Genomic DNA, 11,367 nt, shown 5'->3' with positions numbered 1-11,367 from the left:
AGCGGTCAGCGACCACCCAAATGACAGTACAACCGGCAGATACAGGGAGGTCCGTTATAAAGTCCATAGCTATATGCTGCCACGGGGCAGCAGGTACAGGAAGAGGAAGGAGACGACCGGCTGGCAGATGTCTCGGAACCTTGTTGCGGGCTCAGGACACACAGGCTGAAACAAAGTCTATTACGTCCTTGTGCAGGGTAGGCCACCAGTAATGCCGGGTAATAAGCTGGAGGGTCTTTTGACCAGCGTGGCCAGCTAGCTTGGACGAGTGTCGCCAGTGTAGAACTTTCTCACGATCAGGTACAGTTACGAACGTCTTACCGGGTGGAAGACGATTTAGATTCATGGGGGCCACCTGCATTACTTTGGCGGGGTCGATGATGTGTTTAGGCTCCTCCTCAAGATCAGAGACCAAAAAGGATCGGGACAAGGCATCAGCTTTGATGTTTTTGTCAGCCGGGCGAAAATGAAGAATGAAATTAAAGTGGGCGAAGAACAAGGACCACCGGGCTTGGCGCGGGTTAAGTCTCTGGGCACTCTGGAGGTAAGCCAAGTTCTTGTGGTCCGTGTAAATTATTACCGGGTGAAGAGCCCCCTCGAGCAGGTAACGCCACTCCTCCAGTGCCAGCTTAATGGCCAACAATTCTCGGTCTCCTATAGAATAATTGCGCTCAGAAGAGGAGAAGAGTTTGGAGAAGAAGCCGCAGGTTACCATTCTTCCGGAAGACGACTTTTGGGTGAGTACTGCTCCGGCTCCGGAGGAGGAAGCGTCGACTTCTAGGAAGAATTGTTTGTTGCCGTCCGGACGATGCAGCACAGGGGCGGAGGAAAAAGCTTGTTTTAAGGAAAGGAAGGCTTCCTCTGCTTTGGGCGGCCATTCTCTGGGATTAGCGCCCTTACGGGTGAGCGCCGTGATAGGGGCAGTCCGGGAAGAGAAGTGCGGAATGAAGAGGCGGTAGTAGTTGGCGAAGCCCAGGAACCGCTGAATAGCTTTCAACCCCTCTGGTCGGGGCCATTTCTGGATGGCAGATAGTTTCTCAGGATCCATTCGTAGGCCGGTCTGAGAGATTATGTAGCCCAGAAACGGAAGCGAGGTCTGCTCAAAGAGGCACTTCTCATATTTAGCGTAGAGGTGGTTCTGCCTGAGCCTGAGTAGGACTTGACGAACGTCCTTCCGGTGAGTGAGGAGATCCGGAGAGAAGACCAAGATGTCGTCCAGGTACACCACCACGCAGGAGTAGAGAAGGTCACGGAAGATGTCATTGACCAACTCTTGAAAGACGGCGGGAGCGTTACAGAGACCGAAGGGCATTACAAGGTATTCATAGTGGCCGTCCCGGGTGTTGAATGCCGTCTTCCATTCATCCACCTGACGAATACGGACCAGGTTATACGCCCCACGGAGGTCCAGCTTGGTGAAGATTCTAGCCCCCTTTAGACGGTCAAATAATTCAGGAATGAGCGGAAGGGGGTATTTATTCTTCACCGTGATCTGGTTAAGGCCTCTATAGTCTATACTGGGACGGAGTGAGCCGTCCTTCTTTTTGACGAAGAAGAAGCCTGCTCCCGCCGGGGAGGTAGATTTCCGGATAAATCCCCGGGCCAGATTCTCCTCAATATATTCAGACATGGACCGGGTCTCAGCAGCGGACAAAGGGTAAATACGCCCACGGGGAGGAGTAGCGCCGGGTATCAGGTCGATTGGGCAGTCGTATGGTCTATGAGGGGGTAATGTTTCTGCTTCTTTTTTATTAAAGACGTCCGTGACGCGCCCCCTGGGCCAGTGTTGTTTGGGGAATACCCGGAGCCGGATCAGATGGGGGTTGTAGTCTCCGAGTGGCGGTGACCCGGTCCGTGCCCAGGGTGTCAAGCTCAGTGAGTGGCAGTCCTACAGATGTTGCTGGATGTTCTTTAGTGTCGACTACGCCACCCGTTGATTTGCGGTCAATACGGCCGCCGCTGCAGCAGGGTCCGCTGAGGCTGATGGTGTGTGTGCAGCTTCTGATAGTATAACCCCCAACGGGAGGGGTATAGCCTCAGGGGGTCAGTTGTAGAGGGTGGTGGTTGTGGTGGTGCAGTGAGGGTGGTATTAAGACTCAGAGTCGGGCTGTGCAGTTCAAGGTGTTTACTTACTGCTGTTGTTCTGGTCACTCCGGCCTTGAGTGACCGCCCGAGCCGTGCTGCGTCCACCAGGTCCTGGACTCGGCCAACCCCAGGTAATTCTGGAGCGTGATCCTGAGCTCCCTCTCTGACGTTCCTTTTCTCTGGCCTTCCCCACCAGGGATCCACCTATGTCCGGCTCCCTCGGGTCTCTTGGTGGGTACACCTCCTCTGGGTTCCCTGACCCTATACTTGGTCTGCCTTCCTCGTGGATTTAGTGGGGGGTCGTGGCAGATCCTGCCCACAACCTCCGGTCTCTGGCTGAGGATTAGTGCCCTCCACCAGCTTGGGATCCGGTACCCTTGTGCCAACCCTTCACCCTGTTGCTTGTATTTGGGCTCTTGGGGTTCCCTCTTCTTCCCCTCTGGGTCCTTCTGACTCCTCTCTCTCTTCTTCCAGGACTGCTTGACCCTCTACAACAGACTGACTAGTAGCTGTCTGCCTGTCTGACCCTGATCTAAGATGGTTCCCACCTTATATACTCCCTCTATGTGTGAGCTCAGGTGACCAGCACCCAATGAGCTCCTAGCTTTACCCAGACTGCTCCCCCTATCTGCCCCTACACTACTGGGATGTTCCACCCCCCTCCCACTCCAGCCAGGGACAGACACTATCGTACCTGCACATAAACTGGTGGGAGTACCGTCGGTCTGTCCCCCGGAAATGGGATGTATGTAGTGTATGCAGCCTACTGAGCTCAGTTCCACACTCCATCCTTACCCGGGAGTGGAATATCACACCTCTGGCTTGAGGTGTAATACCCCTGTAGCAGCCGAATCCTCAGGGTGCTACATTCCCCCCTGGTAAATCACAGCACGTCCTCGGGCTGTAAGAGAATAAACATCCAAAACATACAATTTTTTTTCATAAAACATAAACATATAAAACAATATATATACTATCAGCATAAACTTTTCATGAATAACATTCTTGTTCCTCCGGCCACGGTGCAACTTGTGACCGGGTAAAGTGCGACAGTCTCTTCAAGAAAAACAACAGTTTCCTATAAAACCGGTAGGGGGCGCCTTAGGAAGCGCAACTATATACAAGGGGATATGGCCGCTCTCAGTCCTCGGCCAGGTAATGACCGCTCTCAGTCCTCGGTCAGTTGGATTAAGGGACACACAGGTTAACAGTTTACACTTGTCCCAACGGGGACATATTTAAAGCAGCAACAGTTCACTGTACCCCGACAGGTAACTATTTACAGTCTCTTTACCGTACTTTAACGACGGCGTCTTCCTGCTCCTTCTTTATCTTCAGACCCGTCCGGGTCCTCTTGCTCCTCCTCACACCGCAGCTCCTCCTCCGTCAGGCGATGCACACGGAGGGCGTAGGGTCCTTTGGCACACTTGTGCCGGGTGAACGTGACCTCGTCCCCTACGTACAGGTCACGACCTCTGTGTCCCTCCGGCAGATGGCTTTCTACGTCTCTGCGGGTTACAAAGACGTCGCCGGGGGTATGATGGTCTTTTATGAAGCCCCACCCATGCTGCAGGTTGAATTTAATCACAGTCCCGGTGGTACGGGGACCATGAGCTGCACGGGGGTTCCTCCTGGTCCGGCTCTTCTGCCCTGCGCTCTGTTCTTGCAGCCGCTGCTCACGGATCCTCCTCTCTTTCCGCTCTTGCTCAAAGGCTGCCAACTGCTGGCGGCAGCACTCCACTCGCTCTGCTGCAGCTGCCCGCGTTTCTTGAGTGAACCCCATGAGGTCTCCTCCGGTGGGGTCCCACTCGAATTGTGCTTCTTCTAGCGGGAGCCGGGTTCTCCTGACGGGCTTCGGAACCGGAATCAGGGGCTCGCACAGGGGCCTTGCTCTTTGGAGTTCCAGTTGGTAGTACTCCTGGGGCCATACAAAGGGCTGCCCATCCGGGCACGTGTGCTGGGCAAATAGGTCTTCGCCCAGGTGCGGCACTCGAGATGTTGAGGGCGCGTTGATGGTAGCGGCGCCCGGGTTGACCAGGCCTTGCGACCAGGCTTGGGGCACCCTAAAGGTAAAGGGCACCGTAAGGACGGCGGCGCCCGGGGGTACTCGGCCCTGCGACCAGGCCGGTGGCTCCGCGGAGGTAGGGGGCGCTGTTGGAATTGCGGCGCCCGGGGGTACTAGGCCTTGCGACCAGGCCGATGGTATTTCCTGTTTGGTCGCGCTCAGGGTCGAGGCGTGTGACGTCACAGGGGTCGCGGCCGCGGCTTCTGCTTGAGGCCTAGTCTGGCACGGTGACGATGCAGCGACGGGCACGGCAGGGGGAATTTCGGGCTCTGCGACGGGGAGCTGGGACAGGAACACGGTTTCTCGGCTCGGGGTAGTGACGTCCCCTTTACCTGCCTCCGTCCGTTCAGCTCCCTTCTCGGCGCCGTCTCCGGCCTTCACTCCTCCTGCACCATCCTCAGAGGCGGTCTGTCTCCTCGTCTCGGGTGGCGTGCTCCGCTGACGGGTTCCGGTCTGCTGGGCCATCTCACGGCTCCACTCCGCCAGCGTGTCTTGCTGTACTTGGACCATCCTCCGTGCGAGGCCCTCCAGCGCGGTCTGTGCACACTCCCGGTCTCGGGGGAGCTGTGCTAGGATCTCCACTAAGCCTAGTGGGGTTGTTGCTTGCAGCAGGCTCCTGACCACTGGGTCGGTGCTGCCTGTCTCTCCCTCCATCTCCGGGTACGACTTCTCCGGAGTCCTCTCCAGACTTCTTGTCTCCGGGTGCGCTCTCTCCAGACTCCTCCAGGCTGCACCCATCTTCGTTCTTTTGTTCAGTCTCCGCCCACATTGAGGGTGGTCCCGGGGCAACTTTGTGATTGTCAGTTCCAGGGGCAGTTCTCTCACGCTGATGGACACTTCCAGCATCACAGTCTCTGTTGGTGGGCGCGGTTTCCGCCCCTGGCGCCATTCTTCGACCTGGCCCACGATGGGAGGCGGCCTCCCGCCACCCTCCGGCACGCCCACAATGGCGTCCGCTCTTCCAAGGCGGGAAATCTTTGGAAATGGCGGGAATCGTCTCCCAGTGGCGGGAAACTCCATGGATGGCGGGAAAAAGCTGCAAATGGCGGACAACCGGCGGGAAACGACCTGTGATGGGGTCCGTTGGCGGGGACCCTCCGGAACCGGCGGGAGACTTCTTTTTAAGGTAACGGTGAACTTTTCTTCAGGCACGCAGTACCCGGTTGTTGCGGGCACGTAATCCTGCCGACTACGCCAAAGTTGACGCGCCCCCTGGGCCAGTGTTGTTTGGGGAATACCCGGAGCCGGATCAGATGGGGGTTGTAGTCTCCGAGTGGCGGTGACCCGGTCCGTGCCCAGGGTGTCAAGCTCAGTGAGTGGCAGTCCTACAGATGTTGCTGGATGTTCTTTAGTGTCGACTACGCCACCCGTTGATTTGCGGTCAATACGGCCGCCGCTGCAGCAGGGTCCGCTGAGGCTGATGGTGTGTGTGCAGCTTCTGATAGTATAACCCCCAACGGGAGGGGTATAGCCTCAGGGGGTCAGTTGTAGAGGGTGGTGGTTGTGGTGGTGCAGTGAGGGTGGTATTAAGACTCAGAGTCGGGCTGTGCAGTTCAAGGTGTTTACTTACTGCTGTTGTTCTGGTCACTCCGGCCTTGAGTGACCGCCCGAGCCGTGCTGCGTCCACCAGGTCCTGGACTCGGCCAACCCCCAGGTAATTCTGGAGCGTGATCCTGAGCTCCCTCTCTGACGTTCCTTTTCTCTGGCCTTCCCCACCAGGGATCCACCTATGTCCGGCTCCCTCGGGTCTCTTGGTGGGTACACCTCCTCTGGGTTCCCTGACCCTATACTTGGTCTGCCTTCCTGGTGGATTTAGTGGGGGGTCGTGGCAGATCCTGCCCACAACCTCCGGTCTCTGGCTGAGGATTAGTGCCCTCCACCAGCTTGGGATCCGGTACCCTTGTGCCAACCCTTCACCCTGTTGCTTGTATTTGGGCTCTTGGGGTTCCCTCTTCTTCCCCTCTGGGTCCTTCTGACTCCTCTCTCTCTTCTTCCAGGACTGCTTGACCCTCTACAACAGACTGACTAGTAGCTGTCTGCCTGTCTGACCCTGATCTAAGATGGTTCCCACCTTATATACTCCCTCTATGTGTGAGCTCAGGTGACCAGCACCCAATGAGCTCCTAGCTTTACCCAGACTGCTCCCCCTATCTGCCCCTACACTACTGGGATGTTCCACCCCCCTCCCACTCCAGCCAGGGACAGACACTATCGTACCTGCACATAAACTGGTGGGAGTACCGTCGGTCTGTCCCCCGGAAATGGGATGTATGTAGTGTATGCAGCCTACTGAGCTCAGTTCCACACTCCATCCTTACCCGGGAGTGGAATATCACACCTCTGGCTTGAGGTGTAATACCCCTGTAGCAGCCGAATCCTCAGGGTGCTACATTCGCATAAGACCAATAGGGAACCGGTAGGCCGGGTACATTGGCTGGGGTAGGAGAAGGACGGGCAGGATGAACGGGAACTAAACAAGTCTTATGGCAGTCCTGTCCCCAGCGAAGGACCTCTCCGGTCTGCCAATCAAGCACGGGTGCATGTTTCTGAAGCCAAGGTAGGCCTAGCAAGAGGGCGTGAGAGAGTCCAGGCAGAACATGGAAGAAGATGCTCTCAGAGTGCAGCATTCCCACCTGCAGAGTTATGGATTCGGTGATGAGTTGGATGGGATGTGGTAAGAGGCCCCCATCCACGGCGGCGACAGATAAGGGTACAGCCAGAGGTTTGGTGGGAATGCGGTATTTCTCTACCAGGGACTGAGAAATGAGATTTCCGGCAGCTCCAGAGTCAAGTTGAGCCAGTTCAAAATAATGGTTCTCCCCGCAGATGATAGAGACCGACAGCATCAGAGATGGAGAGGGTTTACTCTTGTCTAGGACGACCTCTCTGAGCGATCCTAGACACAGGCGTTTCCCGACCTCTCCGGCAGGAACGGATCCGGTGCTCCTTACTGCCACACTAGAAGCAGCTCCCCTCGGCACGGCGTAATTCTTGACGGGTTTTGACCATCTTGGTCTGGTCGACCTGCATAGGCTCGGGTGAGTGCGCCTGGGGAGTAACGGAGGAAGTGACGGGTTTCTGGAAGGTAGGGGCAAGGCGTGGAAACCTCCTTTCACGGGTGACCTCTTTGGTGCGCTCCTGGAACCGGATGTCAATCCGGGTAGCAAGTGTTATTAAGTTGTCGAGAGTGGTAGGAATGTCCCGACCGGCGAGTTCATCTTTAATACGGCCGGACAGACCTTCCCAGAAGACGGACACCAGGGCGTCGTTATCCCAGGCAAGCTCCGAGGCAAGGGTACGGAACCGTATGGCATATTGGCCCACGGTGAGACTTCCTTGACGGAGGCGTAGCAGGGATGAGGCGGATGAGGTCTTCCGTCTCGGTTCGTCGAAGACTTTCCGGAAAGCCTTGAGAAAGGCTGGCAGGTTGGACACCAGGGGGTCTCCTCTCTCCCATAGAGCATTTAGCCAAGCCAGCGCCTTCCCCGTGAGATGGGACATGATGAAGGCTACTTTGGCTCGGTCGGTGGAAAACTGGGGTGCCAACAGATCGAAGTGCAGAGTGCACTGGTTAATGAAGCCCCGTGCCTGACCGGGATCTCCGCCAAAATGAGGCGGGGCGGAGAGGCGGGGACCGGGAAGAGATGCCATGGTATTGACGGGCAGCGGCGGTGGCGGGATAGTAAGTGTGCGAGTGGAGGCCGCTCCCGATGAGGCAGTCAATATGTCCAGGCGGGAGTTAACACTACGCAGGTGACTCAGGATGGAGTACTGTTGGGACCTCTGACGGGAAAGTTCATGACATAGGTCCGAGAGCGAGGGAGCTTGGGTGCCACCGGGTTCCATGGCCCGAGCAAACTGTAACGGGTCTGGGAGGTGGAACCTCTGAGCAACTATACAAAGGGGAAGTCCTTGTAAGGAAGCGGGTGGCTCCCAGGGAAGGCGGGCAGGTAGTCACAGCAAGTGACAGGGACAGTCTCTGGGTAGAAGGGCAGGAGGTCACGGCAAGTGACAGGGACAGTTTCTTGACAGGCGGATGGTCACGGCAAGTGACAGCAGGGTAAGAGTCACTAGACAGGCAGGTGGTCACGGCAAGTGACAGCGGAGCCTCCAGGTAGGCTAGCAGGCAGGTAGCAGGTGAGCGCTCCCAGGTGAGCGGGCAAGAGTCTCTGGACAGGCAGGTGGTCACGGCAAGTGACGGCAGAGCCTCCAGGTAGGCTAGCAGGCAGGTAGCAGGAGAACGCTCCCAGGTGAGCGGGCAAGAGTCTCTGGACAGGCAGGTGGTCATGGCAAGTGACGGCTGAGCCTCCAGGTAGGCTAGCAGGCAGGTAGCAGGTGAGCGCTCCCAGGTGAGCGGGCAAGAGTCTCTGGACAGGCAGGTGGTCACGGCAAGTGACGGCTGAGCCTCCAGGTAGGCTAGCAGGCAGGTAGCAGGTGAGCGCTCCCAGGTGAGCAGGCAGGCAGATCCATAGACAGACTGACAGGTGTTGGTAGGCAGACTGTCGGACCGCAGGAATGCAAGCAGATAGACAGGAATCAGGTAGGAATCAAGCAGAGATCTGGCAGGTAACTGGCAGGTATCTGGTAACGGGACCTGAGGGCTGAAGCAGAGTTGAAAGGCTTTGCAACAACATTGCTCGGGCACCTCCATTTTGGAGGAGGTGCCTTATATATGGTGAGGTCCTCCGGCCATTGGCCGGGGACTCCTTAGGACGGCGCGCGCGGCCCCTTTAAGAGAGGGGGAGCGCGCGCGCGCGCACTATAAGCACAGAGGCTGGGAAGCAGCGCGCGCTGCCAGCAGAGCGGGAGGAAGCCGCCGGGCACGGAGCGGAGAGGTGAGGGAAACGGCGTCCCTGCCTAGCAGGAGGCAGGGACGCCGACGCTACACATATTGATACCTGGACATGGGACATATGGTAACCAGGATGAGGGACATATTGGGACCTGGATATGGGATATATGGTGAACAGGATATGGGACATATGGTGACCAGCATGAAGGACATATGGGGACCTGAATGAGCGACTTATTGGGACCTGGATGAGGTACATATGGTATAAGGACCAGGAAGAGAGACATATGGGGCCCAGAATGAGAGACATGGGGGACATATGGGAACCAGGATGGGGTACATTATTACAGGAAGTGGCCCAGGATGGGGACATTAAATAAAGGGGCCATAATTACTGTAGGGGCTAATTAGGGGACATCATTGCTGCTGTAATATATTTTACTTTTGAGGAGACTGTTTTCCATAAGGGGGAACAAAAGGGAGGTCCTGTTATTGTGCACGACTGCACTATGTCACTTTTTTCTTCATCTCATGTAGTGTAAAAGTCGCGGAAAAAAGTGGGGAATGTGCTCTAGAAGCGATCAGTTATAGATGACTGTGTGTTATTTTCTATTGAGTCCTGGCTGGAGGAAGTGATAGCCGTCTGCACCAGATGAAGAGGAAAAGTGAAGATGAATGGCTAGAATCAACTAGACACGTCACTGGTAAGTCACTGTATTAACTGTACACTGACACTATGCACTATACATTATATACTGAGCTCCTGTGTATAATGTCACTGGTGATCTCAATTACCTGTACACTGACTCTATACACAGGGCTCCTGTGTATAATGTCACTGGTGATCACTGTATTACCTGTACACTAACTCTATACACAGGGCTCCTGTGTATAATGTCACTGGTGATCACTGTATTACCTGTACACTGACTCTATACACAGGGCTCCTGTGTATAATGTCACTGGTGATCACTGTATTACATGTACACTGACACTATATACAGAGCTCCTGTGTATAATGTTACCGGTGATCACTGTATTACCTGTACACCGACACTATATTCAGAGCTCCTGTGTATAATGTCACTGGTGATCCCTGTATTACCTGTACACTATATACTGAATACAGAGCTCCTGTGTATAATGTCACTGGTGATCACTGTATTACCTGTACACTATATACTACATACAGAGCTCTTGTGTATAATGTCACCTGTAATCACTGTATTACATGTACACCGACGCTATATACAGAGCTCCTGTGTATAATGTCACCGGTGATCACTGTATTACCTGTACACTGACACTATATACAGAGCTCCTGTGTATTATGTCACTGATGATCACTGTATTACCTGTACACTGACACTATATACAGAGCTCCTGTGTATAATGACACTGGTGATCACTGTATTACCTGTACACTGACACTATATACAGAGCTCCTGTGTATAATGTCACTGGTGATCACTCTATTACCTGTACCCTATACACTATATACAGAGCTCCTGTGTATAATGTCACCGGTGATCACTGTATTACCTGTACACTGACACTATATACAGAGCTCCTGTGTATAATGTCACTGGTGATCATTGTATTACCTGTACACTGACACTATATACAGAGCTCCTGTGTATAATGTCACTGGTGATCACTGTATTACCTGTACACTGACACTATATACAGAGCTCCTGTGTATAATGTCACTGGTGATCACTGTATTACCTGTACACTGACACTATATACAGAGCTCCTGTGTATAATGACACTGGTGATCACTGTATTACCTGTACACTGACACTATATACAGAGCTCCTGTGTATAATGTCACTGGTGATCACTGTATTACCTGTACACTGACACTATATGCAGAGCTCCTGTGTATAATGTCACTGGTGGTCACTGTATTACCTGTACACTGACTCTATACACAGGGCTCCTGTGTATAATGTAACTGGTGATCACTGTATTACCTGTACACCGAAACTATATACAGAGCTCCTGTGTATAATGTCACTGGTGATCACTGTATTACCTGTACACTGACACTATATGCAGAGCTCCTGTGTATAATGTCACTGGTGATCACTGTATTACCTGTACACTGACTCTATACACAGGGCTCCTGTGTATAATGTCACTGGTGATCACTGTATTACATGTACACTGACACTATATACAGAGCTCCTGTGTATAATGTCACCGGTGATCACTGTATTACCTGTACACTGACACTATATTCAGAGCTCCTGTGTATAATGTCACTGGTGATCACTGTATTACCTGTACACTGACACTATATACAGAGCTCCTGTGTATAATGTCACTGGTGATCACTGTATTACCTGTACACTGACACTATATACAGAGCTCCTGTGTATAATGACACTGGTGATCACTGTATTACCTGTACACTGACACT

Source organism: Phyllobates terribilis, unplaced genomic scaffold (assembly GCF_046119375.1).
Source record: "Phyllobates terribilis strain yellow unplaced genomic scaffold, ASM4611937v1 Scaffold_10__3_contigs__length_209671492, whole genome shotgun sequence".
Lineage (NCBI taxonomy): Eukaryota > Metazoa > Chordata > Amphibia > Anura > Dendrobatidae > Phyllobates > Phyllobates terribilis.
Note: the sequence above shows the minus strand (reverse complement) of the source record.